The 23851-nt window shown below is 37.4% G+C and overlaps 1 non-coding gene across 1 annotated transcript; it reads right to left on the reverse strand.

The window, feature by feature from the left end:
- Window positions 1-20239: 20239 nt before the first annotated feature.
- LOC133292213 (small nucleolar RNA R71) lies at window positions 20240-20346 on the reverse strand. Its single transcript, XR_009748885.1, has one exon. It is a non-coding gene; the product is annotated as a small nucleolar RNA R71 (small nucleolar RNA).
- Between the last annotated feature and the right edge of the window lie 3505 nt (window positions 20347-23851).

A 23851-nucleotide genomic window follows, 5' to 3' on the forward strand; every position in this document is an offset into this window, starting at 1 on the left:
CTTGCCTCTCCTCCGAAATTGGCCAGCATCCACGACGTGTTTCACGTGTCTCAGCTTCGGAAGTACATAGCAGATCCTTCGCACGTGGTGCAACCTGATGATGTGGAGGTTCGGGAGAACCTAAAGACTCCCGTCTGACCACTCAAGATTCTCGATCGTGGCGAGAAGCAGCTGAGGAGCAAGATCATTCCGATGGTCAAAGTGCAGTGGACTGGAAGAACTCCTGAGGAGTGTACTTGGGAGCGTGAGGACGAGCTTCTCCGACAGTACCCCGAGTTTCAAGACAGGTATGTTTTTGATTTTGAGGACAAAATCCTTAAAAAGATAGGGTGAATGTAAGAACCCGCACCGTTAATTAAGGAAGTTAATTAATTAATGACGGGAAATTAGAAAATAATTCCATAATTGACCCTAATAATTATTATGAGGCTTAAATAATTATAGAAAGTGGTTAATAATGCCGAAAGTCGCTTTTCTGACGAAAAGTGCAGATACCGGTTCTGCTAGTCGATATAAATGCGTACCGAAAAAGTATCCCAAAAAATTATAATAAGTGCATGATAATTCCTAGAATAATATATAGGACTTGTAAAATGAGTTTCAAGTTAAAATAATGAGAACTGGTGCCAGAAACTGATACTGACTATGAAAAGCGCGTACCGGAAAGGTGCTGCGAAAAATATAAGAAAAATATGATCATTCTTGTAAAATTGAGTAGGTTAAGAATCCTGAGTTTGGGATTAAAATGCTAAGAGTAGCAATTAAAGTTAATACTGTGTGTTTATTGGTTAAGTGACTATATAAGCTTAGTGGCACATGATCCTAGGTCATATTGGCTGCCTCCTACGTGAAAATTTTGAGTCTTTGAAGTCAGCCTTGTCACCTTCACCTTCCTTCACTCTCTTGAGCCAAAGGAGCCATTTTTACTCTTGATTCCTCTACCAAAACACTATTGCCTTGTGTGGATTGGCCTTGTGAGGTGTGAGTGATATCATTTCTGAGTTTGGTGTCCCTGTTTTGTTGGGTTTGAGAGCTAAGTTTGAGAGTTGGGTTGTGGGAACCTTGGTGATGACTATAACACCCTGTGTATACTCAGAATATTAACATTACATCGTATTAAGCGGTGCTTAATTTAAAAAAAATGCGGAATATTCTTTTTCTTTTCAATTATGACGTCATTATCAATTACCAACTTGATTACTTAATCAATTTCATAAAATAACGCCTGTATGTAAATTGCAATAAGACATCTACTGAAATACCTCAATATATAGATAAAGTGTGTATCTAAATCACGGCATTACATCTCGTAATCCGGACAATATCCTGATACATTATTACAACTCCAAAAGACTCAAGACATAATCAAGACATAACAATACTATGTGTCATGGACAATCCCCATGCTCACCAAATAAACATAGTAAACAACAAATCTCAACATAAAACTCCATAAACATAAACTGAAGCTATAAGCATAAGCATCATGCATAACCAGCATCCAATCATGGCAGCATAATATAACAGCAATCTAACTCAGCTCCGGCCTCCTGCCGCCTGCGGTCTCAACATTACGTGACCCTGAAATAAGCATTCCCCAAACGTGGGGTGAGATCTCTAAACATGAAATCTCAGTAAGACAAGGGTCCTCAAGGATCTTCCACCCCAAGCTCACTTACATGTGCAATATAAGTTCTAAAAGCATTTATATCATTATCAGTTCCAAAACTATGTAGTGCAACAGATATCTATGGCATGTATGTAATCACTATCTACTGGCCAGAGAAATGTAGGAATACGTCTATTCCCTACATGTAGTACAAGGAACACCGCTTGCACCTCACCCACAACCTCACCCTCTTGTATGTTCTACATACTCAGGCTTACCGTATAGGTGGAACACCTCCATGTATATCAACAAGGCACTAACATACAATAGCTCAACAACATTTCCAAAACATCAAAAGCATGTAACACAGCATGCATATACCATATCCCTATGGGACATGGTGGAACCACAACATGGCTAAACCGAGGACACGAAAGCTTACCTCTAAGCTAGCTATCCAATGCCACAAGCTCAAAGTCCAATCACAGCAGATCACAATCTGATATGGACCAAATATAAATAAATAAACATGTACCACATGTATACAAATTAAAGACAACGCCTTTTCATTACGTTTTATGTCTTAAAGCTTCTAATCAAAGCCACAAGCCCTTAATCACATGATTCTGGCTTAGTCCATCAAATAAAGAAGTTCAACTTCATCAAACTAGGGTTCACAAACCCCCAATAGCCTACTGTACACACAACACAGCTACTGTTCCACCAAATCCCAGATTATCCGGATATTCCTCGGGACCATATCCGGATATGCAATATCCGGATATCTCACTGTCCATATCCGGATATGCAATATCCGGATATACAGATTCACATATCCGGATACACAATATCCAGATATCCCAAAACTCCATATCCGGATATCACATATCCGAATATCCAATATGCGGATATTCCACGGGCAGATATCCGGATATTTCACGACAGAATGCAGTTTCTGCATTTTCGTGAAGATATCCCTTAAAGGTTCCCTTTTTACCGATTTTAAACACCTAATCATGCATTTCTAGGCGTGTTCAACATTACCCAACAACAAGTTATCATCTTTTAGTCATTAGATGCATCAAGGTACCATTTTTAAGCATTTAAACTCAAGTTAAAGGTTGGTACAACATACCAAGGCTCAAAACTCAGAATGGAGATGCTCTTGGGGCTCAACACAGCCCCTCAAGTCTGACTCAAGGATGATGCACGAAAATGAATTACAAGATGACTCTTTTACTCTACAAGAAGACACCTTGGAGCATCAAAATGCCAACAAAAGGTCACACCCCTCGAGAACAGAAAACACAGCTCCCTCACACCTCTCACAGCAGCTGGACTCTCACCAAAAGGCTCTCCTTTCACTCAACAATGATGCTCTCAAGTGTTTACAAGAAGAAAAGAGAAGGATCAATGCCAAAGATCCCAACTTGGCTCAAGAGAAGGTGAAGGAGACCAATGGAACAGTGCTCAAGCAGCTGGTCAGATTCTCTCACGAAGGGAAATCAGGTATCTAGGGCAATGTGCCCTTAGTAAGTGCATAAATAGCCAACTTACACTTAATCACGCAGTATTAGCTTTAATTTCTACGCTTAGCATTTTAATCCCAAACTTTGAATTATGAAACTACATAATTTTCTAAGATTTATCATATTTTTATTATATTTTTCTGAGCACCTTTCCGGTACGCGCTTTTCATAGCCAGTACCGGTTTCTAGCACCAGTTCTCACTATTTGGACTAGAAACTCGTTTTAAAAGTCCTACATATTATTCTAGTAATTATCATGCACTTACATTAATTTTCTGGGATACTTTTCGGTACACATTTATACCGACTAGCAGAACCGGTATCTGCACTTTTCTTCCGAAAAGCGACTTTCAGCATTCTAACCCACTTATTATGATGATTAAGTCTCATAAATAATTATTAGGGTCAATAATGGAATCATTTCCTAATTTTGCATAATTAATTAATTAAATACCTTAATTAACGGTGCGGGTTCTTACATTCACCCCACCTTTTTAGGATTTTGACCTCAAAATCAGAAACATACCTGGTCGAAACTCGGGGTACTGCCGGAGAAGCTCGTCCTCACGCTCCCAAGTACACTCCTCAGGAGTTCTTCCGGTCCACTGCACCTTGACCATTGGAATGATCTTGCTCATCAGCTGCTTCTCGCCACGATCGAGAATTCTGAGTGGTCCGACGGGAGTCTTCAGGTTCTCCCGAACCTCCACATCATCCGGTTGCACCACGTGCGAAGGATCTGTTATGTACTTCCGAAGCTGAGACACGTGAAACACGTCGTGGATGTTAGCCAGGTTCGGAGTCAAGGCAAGCCGGTAGGCAACAGGTCCTACTCTACCAAGGATCTGGTATGGCCCAATATATCGCGGGCTCAGCTTCCTCACTCCGAGTGCCCGACCAACACCGTTGACAGGTGAAAGTCTCACAAACACGTGCTCACCCTCACTGAACTCCAGCGGACGATGCTTGACATCATAGTAGCTCTTCTGGCGATTCTGCGTACGCTTCAACTTTTCACGGATCATCTGGATCTGCAAGGTGGTATCTTGGACAAAGTCCAAGACAAAAAGCTCCTTGTCCCCAACCTCAGACCAACAAGTAGGAGTCTGATACCTCCTACCATACAGTGCTTCGTAGGGCCCCAAGCCCAGGCTAGCACGAAAGCTGTTGTTGTACGAAAATTCAACCAACGAAAGGTTCCTATCCTATGCCGAGCCCTGCTCCATCGTACAAGCCCGCAACATGTCCTCCAAGGTCTGGATGGTCCTCTCAGTCTGTCCATCAGTCTGAGGGTGATAGGCGGTACTCAATCTCAACTGCGTACCAAAAGCCTCATGCAGCGCCTCCCAGAACCGAGATGTGAACTTCGAGTCCCTATCACTAATGATACTCTCGGGCACCCTGTGAAGCCTCACAATCTCGCGGACATAAAGCTTGGCCAACTGCTCTGTAGTGAAGCTCACCTTCACTGCAAGAAAATGGGCAGACTTCGTCAGTCTGTCCACAATGACCCAAATAGAGTCACAACCCGCCTGAGTCTTCGGCAATCCCACCACGAAGTCCATGGAAATACCTTCCCACTTCCACTGTGGTACTTCAAGAGGTTGAAGTTCACCAGACGGTCTCTGATACTCAATCTTCACCTTCTGGAAAACCAAACACTTGGACACAAAGATAGCAACATCTTTCTTCATGCCCGGCCACCAGAAGTTCTTCTTCAGGTCTTGATACATCTTAGTAGCACCAGGGTGGATAGAAAACTGACCCTTATGGCCTTCTGCCATAACCTCTTCTGTCAACGGACCTCGAGGAACTACAATCCTCTGCTGAAACAAAAGTAATCCATCATCATTCCAAGACACACCGTCTTGGTTCTTCACATAATCCAGACACTATCTCTGAACTTGTGCCTCTTTAATCTTTTCTAGCAGCTCGTTCACAACATCAGTTGCTTCCAACTCGAGAAGTACACTCTCACACGGAGCGGTCACTGCCAAGTTTCGAAACTTCTCAACCACATCGAAGTTACCAAGTAACAAACTGGATGAACTACTGGATTTCCGACTCAAAGCATCCGCTACCACATTTGCCTTGCCAGGATGATACCTTAGCTCGAAGTCGTAGTCCTTTATGAACTCCATCCATCTCCTCTGCCTCATGTTCCACTCCTTCTAGTCGAACAGGTACTTCAAACTCTTGTGGTCACTGAACACCACAAACCTCAAACCAAAAAGATAATGCCTCCAAATCTTGAAAGCAAACACAATAGCAGCCAACTCCAAGTCATGAGTAGGGTAGTTCTCCTCATGAGGTTTCAACTGCCTCGAAGCATAGGCAATCACTTTGCCCAACTGCATCAACACACAACCTAGCCCTTTCCCGGAGGCATCGGTGTAAAGCTCAATCTCAAGCGCAGGATCAGGAAGGACCAACACAGGAGCAGTAGTAAGTCTCTCCTTCAACTCCTGAAAACAGACCTCACACTCGTGAGTCCACACAAATGGAGTTTCCTTCCGAGTAAGGAGAGTCAATGGCAAAACCATGGTGGAGAATCCCTTGATGAACCTCCGATAGTAACCTGCCAAACCCAGAAAGCTCCTCACTTTCGTAACTGTCTTGGGTCTCTCCCAATCCAGCACGGCCTCAATCTTGTTCGGATCCACTGCAACTCCCTCAGCAGAAATAACATGCCCAAGAAACTTCACAGACTTGAGCCAAAACTCACATTTGGAAGGCTTCGCATACAGCTTCTTCTCCTTCAGCACTTGCAGAACAGTTCTCAAATGCCCCACATGCTCCTCCTCCGTCTTGGAGTAAATCAAAATGTCGTCAATGAAGACGATCACAAACTGATCCAGGTACGGCTGGAAAATCCGGTCCATGTAATCCATGGACACATCAGGTGCATTGGTGAGACCGAACAGAATCACCAAGTACTCAAAATGACCATATCTCGAGCGAAATGTGGTCTTCGGGACATCCTCCGGCTTCACCCGAATCTGATGGTATCCGGACCGGAGATCAATCTTGGAATACACACAAGCACCCCTGAGCTGATCCAACAGATCATCAATCCGAGGAAGGGGATACTTGTTCTTGATTGTCACCTTATTCAGCTGCCTGTAGTCGGTGTACAATCGCATTGTCCCGTCCTTCTTCTTCACAAAGATAACCGGTGCTCCCCAAGGAGACACACTCGGTCTAATGAAATCTCTCGCTGAAAGATCCTCAATATGCTTCTTCAGCTCTGCCAACTCCGGTGGCGACATCCGGTATGGAGCTAAAGAAATCGGCCCCACACCAGGCAACAGATCTATGGAGAACTCTATCTCCCTCTGTGGCGGAAAATCAGGAATCTCCTCAGGAAACACCTCGAGGAATTCCCTCACCACAGGAATGCCAGTGATATCCTCCTGTGTACCACTCACCAAACCTCCCAACATGACATAACCAAATGCCCCTGCTCTCAAGGCTCTCCTAGCCTGCAGCAATGAAATGTACGATGAGGAACTGGCTGTGGAATCACACGGAGACAACACTACACGCTTGGCACAACAGTCAATCATCACACAATTTCTGGACAACCAATCCATGCCCAGAATAACCTCCAAGTTGGCCATCGGCAACCCTATCAGATCTACCGAGAACTCACGGCCATCCCACTGAAATGCCACATCGCGATGAACAGTGGTAGCATCACATCTTTCTCCGGTGGCGGTAGTCACCCGCAGCGGTGGAGAAAGCACAGACATGGGCAACTCAAGCCCCACAACAATCGGGGTAGCAACAAAAGAATGCGTAGCCCCAGAGTCAAACAAAACATCAACAACTGATGTACCAATCGCATGATGACTCTTTTACTCTACAAGAAGACACCTTGGAGCATCAAAATGCCAACAAAAGGTCACACCCCTCAAGAACAGAAAACACAGCTCCCTCACACCTCTCACAGCAGCTGGACTCTCACCAAAAGGCTCTCCTTTCACTCAACAATGATGCTCTCAAGTGTTTACAAGAAGAAAAGAGAAAGATCAATGCCAAAGATCCCAACTTGGCTCAAGAGAAGGTGAAGGAGACCAATGGAACAGTGCTCAAGCAGCTGGTCAGCCTCTCTCACGAAGGGAAATTAGGTATCTAGGGCAATGTGCCCTTAGTAAGTGCATAAATAGCCAACTCACACTTAATCACGCAGTATTAGCTTTAATTTCTACGCTTAGCATTTTAATCCCAAAGTTTGGATTATGAAACTACATAATTTTCTAAGATTTATCATATTTTTATTATATTTTTCTGAGCACTTTTTCGGTACTCGCTTTTCATAGCCAGTACTGGTTTCTAGCACCAGTTCTCACTATTTGGACTTGAAAATTGTTTTACAAGTCCTACATATTATTCTAGTAATTATCATGCACTTACATTAATTTTCCGGGATACTTTTTCGGTACGCATTTATACCGACTAGCAGAACCGATATCTGCACTTTTCTTCCGAAAAGCGACTTTCAGCATTCTAACCCACTTATTATGATTATTAAGTCTCATAAATAATTATTAGGGTCAATTATGGAATCATTTCCTAATTTTGCATAATTAATTAATTAAATACCTTAATTAACGGTGCGGGTTCTTACAATGACATTTTGAGCTTCAAAGTGTTACATTTGTGAAGAAAGAACTCATCTTTGTTGGTCCATTTTCGTGCTCTACAAAGTCAGTACCTTGGAGTTGTCTTGTGATCTCCAAGAGCACCTTTTGTTGGCTGGTTGAACCTCGGGTAAGTGTTACCACCTTGATCTTGAGTTTATTGGGTTAAAGTTGATGTCTTGGCATGTTTTATAAGTTAAACAAGTATGTAATCTGAGTATGAACCTAAATGTGCCTAAAAATGCATGCTTTAACGTGTATAAGTGTTAAAAAGGGAACCTTGGACGGATATCTTCGCGAATGCAGAAGCTGCTGTCTGTCGCGAAATATACGGATATGCATATCCGGATATTGATATCCGGATATGGGGTCCCTTGATATCCGCATATGGATATCCGGATATGATATCCGGATATTGATATCCGGATATATCCTCGACAAATATCCGGATATTCTGGGTTTGCGAAGAACAGTAGCTGCACCGTTCATGCAATGGGCTATTGGGGGTTTGTGAACCCTAGATTGTTGAAGTTGAACTTCTGTTTTAATTTAACTAAGTCAGAATCATTGTGATTAAGGGCTGGTGGCTTTGTGTGAAGCCTTAAGACGTAAAGCGTAAAGAAACACGTTGTCTTTATGTTGTATACTTGTAGAGTATGATTGGTTATATATTATTGGTCCATAACAGATTGTGATTCTGTTGTGTTTGGACTTTGAGCTATGGACTCTTGGCTTGGATTGTTAGCTTGTGAGGTAAGCTTTCGTGTCCTCGGTTTAGTCATGTTGTGATTCCACCATGTCCCTTGGGGCTATGGTTATATGCATGCTGTGTTACATGCTTTTGATGTTTTGGAAATGCTGTTGAGCTGTTATATGCTAGTGCCTTTATGATATGCATGTGGTGTTCCACCTATACGGTAAGCCTGAGTATGTAGTACATACAATATGGTAAGGTTGTGGGTGAAGTGCAAGCGGTGTTCCTTGTATTACATGTGGGTGATAGACGTATTCCTACATTTCTCTGGCCAGTAAAATAGTTTAAACACACATGGTATGAATATCTGTTGCACTGCATTGAGTTTTGGAACTTATATTGAATTACTGCTTTTAGAACTTATATTGCACATGTAAGTGAGCTTGGGGTGGAAGATCCTTGAGGACCCCTTGTCTTACTGAGATTTCTGGTTTAGAGATCTCACCCCACGTTTGGGGAATGCTTATTTCAGGTTCAGGTAACGCGGGGGTTGAGACCTCTAGTGGCAGGAGACCAGAGCTTAGCTGATAGATGTTACATGTTTATGCTGATTATGCTGATATGCTGTTATGATTGGATGTTGGATCCTATTTACTGTCTTATGCTTTTAGCTTCAGTTTATGGATTTCTCTGTTGAGACTCTATTGGTTATGCTGTTGATTTGGTGAGCATGGGGATTGTCCATGCCACATAGACTTGATTATGTCTTGTTTTATGTTGGAGTTATATTAATGTATCAGGATTATTGTCCGGACTACGTGTTGTAGATCCGTGATTTTAGATACTCGCTTTATCTATATTATGAGGTATTTCAGTTAGATGTTTATTTGCAATTTACATACAAGCGATATTTTATGAAATTGATTAAGTAATCAACTTGGCTAAGTATAATGACGTCATAACTGAAAAGAAAAAGATATTCCGCATTTTTAATTAAGCGCAGCTTAATACGATGATATGTTAACAAACCAGGTATACACGGGGTGTTACATTGATGCTCCAAGAAGTGAGAGAATTACTCTTAACCAAGAAAGAATGGTGGCAACCCTCACACCCACACTAAACAGAATTTAAACACCTCCGAAAACACATTTTTCTTCTATAAGACCTAAACTTTAGTGGGTTGAGGATGATTACATGGCATAGAAGTGCATAAAGATGGAGACTTGATGGGGTTTAGTGAGAAAATAACAAGATTTCATGGAGACAAGACTAAGGCACTATAGAGGAACACCTATGGCAGCCACACAACACTAATGGGGCAGCTGACATATGTTAGAAATATACCCTAGGGTTTAATGCCATTTAGCTATTTATAGGTTCACTAACTTAAACTAACAATATTAGTTTTAATAGCTCTGCTAATCATTTTGCTACCAAACTTTATATTCTTAACCTAGACACTTTTCTAGGAATTATTATATTTATTATAATTTTTTGAGACACTTCACTGATACACGTTTTATACAATGAAATAGCCGGTATTAGTTCTGACATCAAAGCTTATTATTTTTATACCAAATTTGATATTCTTAACCTAGATATTTTTTTAGGAATATTCATACTTTTATTTCTATTTTTCGAGTTACTTCACTGGTATCCATTTATACCGTAAAAAACCCGGTGTTTGCACTTTCTTTATGAAAAGTGACTTAATATTAATTATTTTTCTCTTTCCATATTTATCTAAAGTCAATTATGAAATTATTTCTTAAATCATATTTAACTAATTAATTTCCTAATTTAGCGGTGTGAATTCTTACATTTCCTCTAATACAAAGTTTCTTTACTGCTTCATATTGTTTATTTTTGTTTATTGCTGAAGATAGTAATGTTTAAATATGAGAATTGTTTGATATGCCTTTAATTCACTATGTATTAAGGGTTAAATTGAGCAATTAATTAATTTAAACTCAACCAAAACACATAAAAATTGTGATGTAATTGTTGATTCACTCTCAGGAATATTTTCATGAAATTGAAGAATAGTAAGATTTAAAAGTCAAAGAGAGTTGCATGAAGCAAGTATATGGCGCTAAAATCGCAAATTCCTGTCTCATTATGGCGTAGAAAGTACCAGGCTTGATTATCCTCTGTTTGATGGTGCTTAAAGCGCCACTTTCTCACAGAAGTTGAAGCCAAAGGTGCTATGTATTGATGACATCAAGTTTGACTTTCAGATTTTGAAAGTCACATGATGTGGGTTTGATTTTAAAATAAAACAAAAAGGAAACTTTTTGTTTATCAAGTAGAAAAAGTCAATTTTGGATTTATTTGAAGAAGGATCATATCTGATGGGCTGTGAGTGAAGATTTGACTTTGAAAAATTAATGAAACTTACCATGATTAAAAGAAAAAGAAGAATAGCTCTAAAAAAAGATTATTCTGATATGAAGCAAAGGAGGGAAGCGCAGAAGCAAGAGAATTCAGAGATAAGAGACGGTGAACGAACTAAATAAGAATCGAAGCAGAAACATGGAGATTCAACATCATTCTTCATCCAGGAATTTAGATTAATTATCTTTTAATTTTTTTTTGATATTTTGTTAAAGTCAGATATGAATATGTCTAACTAATTTTTTAGTAGTTAGGGATATGAATCCAATGATTGCTCTTAATTACGTTGATTTAATTTTTTTTCAATAAAATTTGTCTCAATTGTTATGTATTTATCCTGAATATTTATTCAATTTCTTATATGACTTGATCAACAATATAGGAATAAAGAGGGTAAAATTCTACAAAGAAATATTTAGGATTTTTATTTGGACTAAGATAAATATCAACTTTTGCTTGTTCTAGACATAGACTGATGAGAGTTGCAAACGTTTGAGATTCATCGCGTTTAATGCTTAATTTGAAAAAGGGTTTCTAAGAAATTAAGATTCTAATTAGGTTAAAGGGTTAAATAACCAAGACATTAGAGATTTAATTAATTAATATTTAGATGATTAATCCTTTGATAACAAGAGAGTTGGAATTTTAAAACATAACTTAGATAAAGCTCAACTTTCAAAACTCAATTTTTTTTTTCAAGTTAGTCTTTTACGTAATTTCTTTGATTAGCATCTGTCATTGATTTTTTGTTATTAAAATTCTATCATCTATTCATCTTATTATTGAATTGTCTAACTTAGATAAAGCGGTGAATTATTTTTGACTTTAGTTCTCGTGGGAACAATACTCTCTCATTATTTTATTACTTGAAATGACCGTTATACTTGCCGTTTTCGCAACATAAGACATAACTACTAAATAAAAATATGTAAAAATAAAATAAAAATAAACTACAAAGGAATGACAATAGATAAATAAAATTGATATCACATATGCCGTTTCTTTCTTTCTTTCCTTCTTTTTCTCTGTCTCTCCATAAATAGAGATGTTCTCAACAGATCTTCTTATAAAATATGTTCCATGTTGTGCCTGGCATCCACGGTCCCCTTGCTGGGTGGCTCACCCGACAGTTACTTTATTCAAAAAAGAATCTTTCTCATGTAAGATTTTTATATGATAATTATATAAAGAAAGAATTGAATATAAAAATACTAAATATGTGAGTTCATACAACATTTATGACTGTATTTTTTTTTTAATACAAGAAAAAGTTTAAGTGGGGTTAGACACGGAAGACCCTCCAACTTTGAAGATTTCTGAGAGGGATTACATATCACTTACCAACAAAGTCCTCACATCGGCCAGCGGGATTTGAACCCACGCCCTTTAGGGAAATGGACCAAACTCTTAGCCAACTGTGCCCACCTTTGTTAGCATCTATGATTGTATTTAAGTTCTTCATAATGGGTCCATTAACTATATATATGACATGAAATTTAGCCTCACGTAGCATATTTCTAACCAATGGGAGATTTTATTAATCACAATTGGATTCTCATCCTAACACATGTTATATATTCATGAAAATATAATTGTATTTTTTCTATTATTTATTGTGATTACTGATTAAGTTTCTTGAATAAAATATTTGATAAGATGAAATTGTTTCAACTCAAAATATTTTTCTTTAACTTTTGTTCATATGATTCATCGTTAATAAGTCATACCAATAAAATTTGTAATTTGTAATGTGCCTTAATTTTAAAGTTTGCTAACTTCCTTTGGTCAAAAACTTTCCATAAACAGAAAATATTACTAAATAAGATGCATTATTTCAGAAAGTTTAAAGTTTAAAGCTAGAATTGACATTGAAATTATCAAAATCCCAATTCAGGGCATGACAAACAGAAAGAGGCACGTTGCTTAGTTATTTGTCTTGTATCCTAAGTTCCTAACGATACTTGTTGGGGTTGGAACCGGAAACCTTTTGGACAATTGATTGTTACTTATAATAAAAACGCGCTTATAGCTTTGAAGACAATTTTGGACAGCTGATTTCTATTTGAAACAATGTCAAGTTATTATAAGAGAGAATTATTGGTATTTTCAAATATTATTTATCGTTTTCTATTATAATCTTTAAATTAATTATAAATTAGTAATTTTTAAAAATATAAATATTCAATTACTTGATTTCTTAGATGGAAATGTCAACAATTCATTAGTTATAGATGGGAAAGTTGATGGGTTGGTTTACTTGAATTTGAACATTTATTATGGGAAGCGACGGACGATAGCTTCCCTTAAAACTCATAAAAGCTCTTTTTTGGAAAGTACTACCGTCTCCTCTTTTATTATTCTTTATCACTTAATTATACTATTGAATATTTAGGTATAACAGAATTAGTTCATATATAAAGATCAGAACTATTATATTTTTATCTCTATAATTAATAAAAAAAATTCAGTTTGATCCTTATACTTTGCAGTAATTTTATGTCAAAAGTGTGACGGCCACAAATCCTGAAAATAATATTAAAAATTGATCGCACATTAAATTAATTTTTTTTATTTAAGTTGAAAATATATATTTTAATCCAAAGCTAAAAGTTAAGATAGTCGAAGGACAATGTCAAAAATATGTGATTTATGTTTTACGAAATTATTCTTGCAAGTGCTACTTTTGTGCACATATCATGTCAAAAGCATGCGCGACGTATGTTTTTAATATTTCTCCATAAAGTTATTTCTTGTAGACATAGTAAAGTGTGGGTTGGCCCCCCTTTTTTCCCCTTAAAAAATTAATGATAAATATCAGAAATTAAAAAAAAAATCAAGAAAGGTTATTTTGATTTTAATTAGAGAAAATGACCGTATAATTTTATATATAATCACAATTATTTATTGTTAATTGCTGTCAGTTATTTTTAATTGGTCAAAAACAATTATTCTGTGAAGACTATCACTCATTTTTTAATGATCAGTAATAGTAATTGAATAAGTAATATTTTGATATTTTCTTATTAACAGGCATTATAATTTTTTTAGATTTTTTCACTATTCATTGATTAATCGGTGAATTTAGTAGAGTCAAGCGTGACCATAAAGACAGTACAACTTTTTCTACCAATTTTTTTTTAATATATAAAAGTTTAGGTGGGATTAGACATCAATATTCCACCAGGGTCAAGGCAGACCCTCGAATCTTTTTGAAAATTTATGAGAGGGATTATAGATCGTCCACCAACAAAGTCTTCACATCGGCCAGCCAAATTTGAACTCTCATTTTCCTACCAAGTTTTTAATAGAGTAACATACTTTTATTTTTATTTTATTTTTTTTGGTAAATCATACCTTTCATTTTTATTGTACATTAATTCCTATTTCCCTAATTGTTTCCTAGGTTATTTTTTATTATAGGTAAAATTCAACGATTCATTTATTTTGATCGGTTCATTATTACTTTTTGGAAAATGTAAATATTTTAAAGTATAAATTAATTTTTAATAACAGTTTCCTATGATATTTTTAATTTTTTTATGAATATTAAATTGACTCAAAAGGCATTCTCACGCAAAACAAATTAACAAGTAGGAGTGTTAATGGGACGAGCCGAGTTGAGCTTTGATCTTAAAAGGCTAAGTCTGTGTTTAAATATGTCAGTCTGACTAAGCATGTTACCTGTTATGAATATAATTATCGGCATGTGGCCTGACTTATTTACAAAAAAATAAAAGTCTGGTTTAGCCTATTAGCTTGTTTAAAAAAAAATAAAACAACAAAAATTTATCCAAACAGAATATACAATCAACATCACTAGGGGTGTTAACAGGCCGAGCCGAGCTTTGGTCTTAAAAGGCTAAGCCTGTGTTTAAATGTGTCAGCCTGTTACCTGTTATAAACATAATTATCGGTCTGTGGCCTGACTTATTTACAAAAAATAAAAGCCTGGTTTAACCTGTTTAAAAAAATAAGACAACAAAAATTTATCCAAACATAATATACAATTAACAACACTAGTAATTCCATAAATATTCATAAATTCAATGTACGTCCAAACAACATAATATAGAACAAAATCATTTAAAAAGTCTGTTTAACTAATAAAATGAGATGAAATGGATTGAGGAGGAAGAGAGAGCTATTACAAGTAGTATAATAATAATAATAATAATAATAATATACTAGGCTAGCCTGTGAGGCTCTAAGGCCGAGCTTCTAAATTGGAGCCTCAGGCCTTTTTATTAAATGAGTTTTTATACAAATTCAAGCCTAGTACCAACAACCAATTTTAAACATGTAAGCTCAAGTCTTCACGAGCCGAGCAAAAGGACCCTGGTTCGTTTAGCACCCCTAAACATCACTAGTAATTCCATAAATATTCATAAATTCAATGTATATTCAAATAGCATAATATAGAAAAAAAATCATCCAAAATTCTGTTCAACTAATAAAATGGGGTGAAATAGATTGAGGAGAGAGAGAGCTATTACAAATAGTATAAAAAATATAAAATACAAATACAAATTAATATACTAGGCTAGCCTGAGATGCGCTAAGGCCAAACTTTTGAATTGGAGCCTGAGGCCTTTTTATTAAACGAGCTTTTATACGCGTCCAAGCCTTGTTTCAATAACCAATTCTATACATATAAGCTCAGGTCTTCATGAGCCGAGCCAAAGGCCTCTGGAAGGCCCCTGGTTCGTTTACCACTAGGGTTGGCAAAACGGGCCAACCCGGCTCGACCCGGCCCAACCCGCATACAACCCAAAAAAAATGAGCCAGCTACGTGGATTCCATCAGCTTAAACAAAGGGTTACAAAATGAGAAATAAAAGCAAAATATTCTAGTTTCGAATTTTCTTCACAACAAATTTGCACCAATATCAAGAAACAATCAGAATCACTTGCTACCAAGTGGGTAAAATATTTGAACCAAACAGAGCCAGCACAGCCTTACAATATAAAAATGGCAGGGATGTGAGAAGATTAAAGACTTAGATTTAGAGAAGGAAGAAAGATAATGACAACATGCGTGAGGTTTGTCCATTTTTGTATTTTATATTTTATATTTTTTTATTAAAAAAAACTCAACCCTCGAACTGTCCGATTTAACTCGCGGTTTGACTTTTTTTTCCCGAGCTGGCTATGGTCGGATTGCCTCGGGTCATTTTTGCCAACCGACCCTACTAACAAGACTGTATTCTTCATTAATAAATGATAATAATAATAAAAAGCAAGGCTGTATTCGTCTAAACAATTGTGCATTGAGTGGCGCATGCCGAATAATCGCACATCATATAAAATATTTCCATCAAATGTGACTATGTTTGAATGTTACAACAAATAATTTTTTTATACAACGTAAAAGATAAAATAATTTATCAGCAATAAATCGTGCCACTATTTGGACTCAAATAATATGATAAGTACAAAATTGAGGATATTTATTTCAACGACAATAATTAAAGGACATTGTTTCCGAGTTCCGTGATTTATATATGGATTGATTAAAGGATATTTATCTCAACGACAATAATCGCACATCATATATAATGATTCTAATTTATTAATTATTAAAAATCAGGTAAAGACTTCTTACATCAATATATATTAATTTTGTAAATATATATTAATTTAATTATTGATGGATTTGAATTTAGGAAAAATAAATGGCAAATATATGTTGGAGGTGTAATATTTAATTTAAAGAAGAAAATTACTAAGAAAGGTTATTTTGATTTTAATCAAAATAAATGACCATATAGTTTTATCTATTGGTGAAATTGTTTTTATTATTAATTACTATTACTTATTTGTAATTAGTCAATAACAATTATTTTGTGATGATGATGCTCATTTTTTAATGATTAAAAATAGTCATTGAGTGATTAATACTTTGGAATTTTATTGCCAGCAGCTATTACTTATCTCTGATTGATAAATAAACTGTTACTGACTATATGCAAATGGTTATCATTTATCTTTAAGTGATAATAATGATAATTAATATTATATTTAGAGTAATTTTTCTTTTGAGGAAATATTAAATGGTTATTATATCTAATTAAAATGTACTAGTTTTTCTTAATATACTAGAGATGACAGTCCGTATAAGGAGTAATAGTCAACAGCCACAACCTCCAAATAACCCACTAGATCCAGTTCTGGAAGAGGTGAACCAACCTCGAAACCAACCAGAAAACGAGGTGGACTACGATGCGATCCATGTCAGTGAGGATGTTTCAGATACTGCCTCCACATCAGCCCCCCGCAATCGAGTTGCAGACCAAGCATCACCTCCTCCTCTTCCTCAAAACCAAGTGGACATTGCTGCCCGCGTTGCATAGGCGGTAGATCCCGACTCTCGCCTTGCTCAAAATGTGTTTACCGCAATCATGCAACAAATGGAAGATATGGAAAATTGCAACAACCTCCAGCGACAGGAGGATTTCAGGAGAATTCAGGAAGAAAAATGAGGAGGATGCAAGATTTGGAGCAACGTTTACTAGATCTGAGGGGACTGGGAGCTGAAGGGGTCCAAGGCCGAGATGGTAGTGGCCAAAATAGGAATCATAATCCAGATGATAACATCCAGGTTATTGAGGCTGGGATCCAGGAACGACAAAATGAAGGAACCACTGTGGACCCAAATTTGGGAAGCCATGGAATGAACAACCAGAATGCAAACGTATAGCCTTCGACGCAAAACGCCACAACGGGAGGAAACATGCAGAGAAACAGGGATGTGACACATCTTAATCAAGATGCTCAATCTGTCAGATGGCGTGTTGAACCCAGTGCATACAGGAGGAAGTACAGTAGGGGGCAATTGACGAAAATTAATTAAACCCAATTAAAATCTAGAATTCTGATTTGACCCAAAAGACCTTTATTTAATTCAAATAAAACCTAAAAATACCAACCAAGAGTAATAAATAAGTGTAACAAAATATGTGTTATCAAATTCTCCCACACTTATCTTTTTGCACTCGTAGGCAAAAATTAAAATAGAAAGCAAAGACTAAGATCAACCAATCCCTTCTAACAATTACCAAGTATACAAAAAATATACATAGATCATAAGTCTTCAACAAATTAACCAATCAGGACAAAAATTCCCTAATCTCAAATCACAAGACCTGCTAATTTCAACTATACATGCCAATTACCGAAAATGGTTCCTTATAGGATGCTTGATGAACCCTTAGTTCATCATGGTTTTTAGCAGGAATTAGGATCAAATTGTGTGATTAAATGATGAAAAACAAGGTTAATGTCCTAAGATGTCCTCAATTACAAGTTCAAGAGCTTTATTGGAAATTTGTATGATTCTTGTAGGAAAAGCAAGCTTGAAAGACAACTGGAGAAGGAAGAAGATTCTAGAGCTCAAGAGGAGAAAAATTGCCTAAGTGTTGAGCGCTAAAACGTCCACACTGAGCGTTTTAGCGCCCTGTTACAGAAAGAGGCCAAAACTTGCTGGTGATGAGCGCTAAAACGTCCACACAGAGCGTTTTAGCGCGCTGCTACACTAAGAAGATGGAAAATTGCTGGTCTTGGGCGCTAAAACGGCCTGCAATATGCGTTTTAGCGCCCTAAAGTGGAAAAAGATTCTGGTCTTCACCGCTAAAACGTCCAAATCAAACGTTTTAGCGTTGGAGTCAGTTAAAGTTAGTTGAGCATTCACCAAGTTTGGACGCTAAAACGGTCATTCCTTAACGTTTTAGCGTTGAAATCAGTTAAAAGCAGTTGAGCATACGTAAAGCATGGACGCTAAAACGGCCACTTATGGACGTTTTAGCGCCCACATCAGTTTTCTGTTTTTAATTGTAACACTATATAAGGCAAAGCCTTGACACTTAGAGGGAGATCTTGGGGGATCTGAACTCTCTCTCTCTCTCTCTCTCTCTCTCTCTCTTAAACTTAGTCTGACTTCTCTCTAAATTCTCTTAGTTTTTGTAATAGGATTTCCTTGTAATAGTTTGGAGATTGAAGACTTTCAACATGGAAATGAAGTTTGATTCTTCTTCTCTTATTTATTCCTTAGTTATGTCTGAGTAGAGTCTTTGTAGTCTGAATGCAATGGAACTCCATGATAATATTATGTTGATTTGATTAATACGATGAAGTATTTTCAATGTGCTGATTTGAGATTTTCTGAGTTAATTATTTCTATCAAAGAAGTAGTATAGAACATGGATGTTTATATGACTTCTGTATTTGATAATCTCAACATCAGAATTCTAGTACTCAAGGGATTGATGCTAGAGTTCTGATGTAATCTTAAAACCTTAGTATTTCATGCATGTATTAAGAAAGAAATCACCAAGGGATTGGGGTTTCTGATTAATGTTTCTATCAAGGTAGTAAGGGATTACATCTTGATGATAAGTAAAAGGTTGATTAACATCACATGGAAAGGAATTCATCATATGATCAATCTTTATATGGGTTATCATGGAGGAAAGTTGTTTTCTGACTACTTGTTGTTTTTATTAATTCCTAATCTATATTTACTTTGTGTCAATTTACTCAAAATCAATTTTCTGGTGACAAATTATTCATGATTTTTACAAACTCTTATTTGATTCAAATTAGTTTTCTATAGTATATTGGTGTTTGAACACAATCCCTCGTGGGAACGATCTTTACTCATCATTTTATTACTTGTACGACTAGTGCACTTGCTAAACGTCCAACAAGTTTTTGGCGCCGTTGCCGGGGAATTGGTTTTTCAACACTAACTGATACTATAGAATTCTGAGATTGCATCCTTTTATTTTCAGTATTTTAGTTTATGTTAAATTTCTGGTCAATTTTGATTCTGGTACATGCGAGGTACACTTGATCCAAATTTGTTGTTGTATGATCCAGAATTAGAAAGGACATTGAGGAAGCACAAAAGGGCAGCCAGGCAAAGGAGACAGTTGCAAGAAATTGGTGAATCAAGTACGGTTAATCAGGAAGATATAATGGCAGAGAATCACAGACCACCACCACCACAGAGGACACTGGGAGAGTACATGACTCCTACAGTGGTTCCTCCAATTGGGAGTGTTGTGCGCCCAACAGTGGAGCCCAACAACTTTGAATTGAAGCCTGCTTTGATACATTTGGTGCAGAAGGATCAGTTTGCTGGAACCAGTGCGGAGGACCCTTACTTGCACATAGAGAACTTCCTATTGTTGAGTGATACTGTGAAGATAAATGGTGTCACAAGAGATGCAATTTTGTTGAGACTATTCACTCATTCACTGACGGATGATGCAAGGAGATGGCTGCAATCATTGCCACAAGGAAGTATAACAACTTGGGATGATTTGCAAACCAAGTTCTTGCAAAGGTTTTTCTCAGCATCCAAGAGGGCCAAGTTGAAGGATGAAATTACAAGCTTTAAGCAGAAAGAGTCAGAATCTATTTATGAGGCTTGGGAGAGATTCAAGACTTTGTTGAGGAAATGTCCACAGCATGGAATTGAGGCATGGCAACAAGCAGCAATCTTCCTGCAAGGAATGACCACTAACACTAGAACCTTGGTGCATGCCACTGCTGGTGGATCATTGACTACCAAGACCCCTCAAGAAGCCTTGGATATCTTTGAGTCATTAGCATATCAAGAATTTGATAATGCTCCAGTGGCTGACAGAAGGACAGGAATTATCAGGTTGGATGGGTATGATGCTTTGTTGGCAAGGAATGATCAACTGATGCAGACACAGAGACAACAACAGCAACAATTAGATACCCTTATTAAGCAACTCTCTTCACAAAAGGTAGCTTCTGTGGAAACAAAGAGTGTATGTGCTATCTGTGGTAAGGGCCATTTGACAGAGGAGTGTGATTATGGGGGATCATCAGAACAAGCAGAGGTGAATGAAGTGTGGTATGATCAGAATAATCAAAGGAACTACAACAATCAGGGAAAGAATGCTTATATGCCACCATGGAAAAACAAGAATCAACACCCAGGATTCAGCTATAGTTCCAACCACCAATTGAATCCACCATTACATCCTCCACCACCACATATGAAGGAGCAGTCAAGTGATCCTGCTGCATGGGAGAAAGCGTTTGCTCAGTTATCTAAGACAACTCAGGATTATATTCAGGGTTCTACTTCATTCGGGGAAGAGATAACTGCATTCATGCAGGAGACCAGGACTTCTTTCAGAAATCAGGAAGCATCAATCAGAAATTTGGAGACCCAGATTGGTCAATTATCAAGACAGATATAAGAGAGACCACAAGGGAAATTTCCAAGTGATACACTGGTGAATCCTAAGGAGCACTGTAAAGCAATTATGACAAGAAGTGGGTTGGTACTTCAACCAGGGAAAAAGAAGGTGGAAAATAAAAAGAATGAAGAAGAGGTTGTGGTTGAAGATGTAGTCTCTGATGATGAAGGAGAGAAAATGAGAAATGAGAAAAGTGAGAAGGAAGTAGTTGTTAGAGATGTTATAGTTGGAGTTGACAAAGAAGAGGAAGGGAAGGACAATAAGAATGAAGGAGATGTTGAAGTTGGTAAAAATGCTTCCCCACAAAAGATGATGAAGTGGGAAAAGAAGAAGATGGCTGACAAGAAAGAACAGCCAGTTAGTTTATCTCCCTATGCTAAAGTTCCCTACCCTCAGAGGTTGAAGAAAGAGATTCAGAAGCAGCACTATGCAAGGTTTCTGGATATCTTCAAAAATTTACAAATTAACATACCATTTTCTGAAGCACTGGAAAATATGCCTCACTATGCAAAATTCATGAAGGATCTTCTTACTAAGAAGAGGAAATTAACTGATGGTGAGACAGTGGCCCTAACAGCAGAGTGTAGTGCCCTAATCCAGAAGAAGCTTCCAACAAAAATGAAAGATCCAGGAAGCTTCAGTATCTCTATTGCTATAGGAGATGTGGAGGTGGGAAAGACATTGTGTGATTTGGGAGCCAGTATAAACTTGATGCCGTTGACAGTATGTAGAGCTTTGGGAATTAACACTTTGAAGGAGACCAATCTTATTCTGCATCTTGCAGATAGATCTATCAAGAGGCCTGAAGGTGTGGTTGAAGATGTCTTGGTCAAGGTAGACAAGTTTATTTTTCCAGTGGATTTTGTGATTCTTGACATGGAGGAAGAGGATACAGAAAGTCCTTTATTGTTAGGAAGACCCTTTTTAGCAACTGCAAGATCTTTGATAGATGTTGAACAAGGAAAGTTGTTGCTAAGGGTGGATGAGGAAACAGTCACAATTGATGTATTTGAAACCATCAAGCATCCTGTTGATGTGGAGGATTGTTTTAGATTGGATGTGATACAGGAGGTTGTGGAAGAAGTGAATAAAAAAGAAGAATTCCCAGTTGAGGAACAAAGATCAGAAGAAGAGATAGGTACAGAGGATTACCAAGAAGAGCCAGAAGTGGAAGAGCTTGAGAAGAAGATTGATGACATTCCAAAAGGAGCACCTAAGGTAGAACTTAAGGAATTACCTTCACATTTGAAGTATGTGTTCCTTGGGGATGATCAAACATATCCAGCAATCATTAATGCAATGTTGTCTGATGAGGAAGAAGGGAAATTGATTAAGGTACTCAAGAAGAACAAAATGGCTATTGGATGGCAGTTTTCAGATCTCAAGGGTATTAATCCTTCCTTTTGCACCCACAAAATATTGATGGAAGAAGAGGTCAAACCAGTAAGGCAACCACAGAGGAGACTCAACCCCACTATGAAGGAAGTAGTGAGGAAGGAGGTGGTGAAGTTGCTTGATGCTGGGATGATTTACCCAATTTCAGACAGTGCTTGGGTGAGTCCTGTGCAGACCGTGCCCAAGAAAGGGGGGATGACTGTGGTGAAAAATGAGAACAATGAGTTGATTCCCACAAGGACAATCACTGGCTGGAGAATGTGCATTGATTACTGGAGGCTGAATAAGGCAACCAGGAAGGATCATTTTCCACTTCCTTTCTTGGATCAGATGCTAGAGAGGTTGGCAGGACATGCTTTCTATTGCTTCTTGGACGGTTATTCAGGGTACAATCAGATAGCTGTGGCACCAGAGGATTAGGAGAAGACTGCTTTTACATGTCCATATGGAATATTCGCATACCAGAGGATTCCTTTCGGTTTATGCAATGCTCCTGCCACATTTCAAAGGTGCATGCTTTCCATTTTTTCTGATATGATAGAAGAATGCATTGAAATTTTTATGGATGATTTTTCTGTATTTGGTTCTGATTTTGATGTATGTCTAGGGAATTTAGATTCTGTTTTGAAAAGATGTCAAGACTGTAATTTGGTTTTGAACTGAGAGAAGTGCCACTTTATGGTGACAGAAGGTATAGTTCTTGGACACAAGGTGTCTAGGAATGGAATTGAGGTGGACAGGGCAAAAATTTCTGTGATAGAGAAACTTCCTCCACCTGTAAATGTAAAAGGTGTGAGGAGTTTTCTTGGTCATGCAGGATTTTATAGGCGGTTCATAAAAGATTTTTCAAAAATTGCTAAGCCTTTATGCAAGTTATTAGTTAAGGATCAAGAATTTCTGTTTGATGATGAATGTTTGCATGCATTTCATGTTTTAAAAGAAAAGTTGACCACTGCACCTATCATGATGGCACCTGATTTTTCATTACCATTTGAATTAATGTGTGATGCCAGTGACTATGCCGTAGGAGTGGTATTGGGCCAAAGAGTGAATAAATTGTTGCATGTCATTTACTATGCCAGTAAGATCTTAAATGATGCACAAAAGAATTATGCTACTACAGAAAAAGAATTACTGGCTATTGTGTATGCATTTGACAAATTCAGGCCATATCTGTTAGAAGAGTTTCCTGATGAACATGTTTTGGCAATATGTGCTGTAACAGAGATGGTTGGGGATAAAGTCTTATCTATCAGTACACCACCATGGTTTGCTGATTTTGCCAACAATAAAGCTGCTGGATTGATGCCTAAGGATTTAACATGGCAACAGAGGAAGAAATTTCTGCAT

The sequence above is a fragment of the Gastrolobium bilobum genome, unplaced genomic scaffold (genome assembly GCF_033153095.1).
Source record: "Gastrolobium bilobum isolate Gb01-03AN ecotype WA unplaced genomic scaffold, APGP_CSIRO_Gbil_v1 utg45669, whole genome shotgun sequence".
NCBI classification, from domain to species: domain Eukaryota; kingdom Viridiplantae; phylum Streptophyta; class Magnoliopsida; order Fabales; family Fabaceae; genus Gastrolobium; species Gastrolobium bilobum.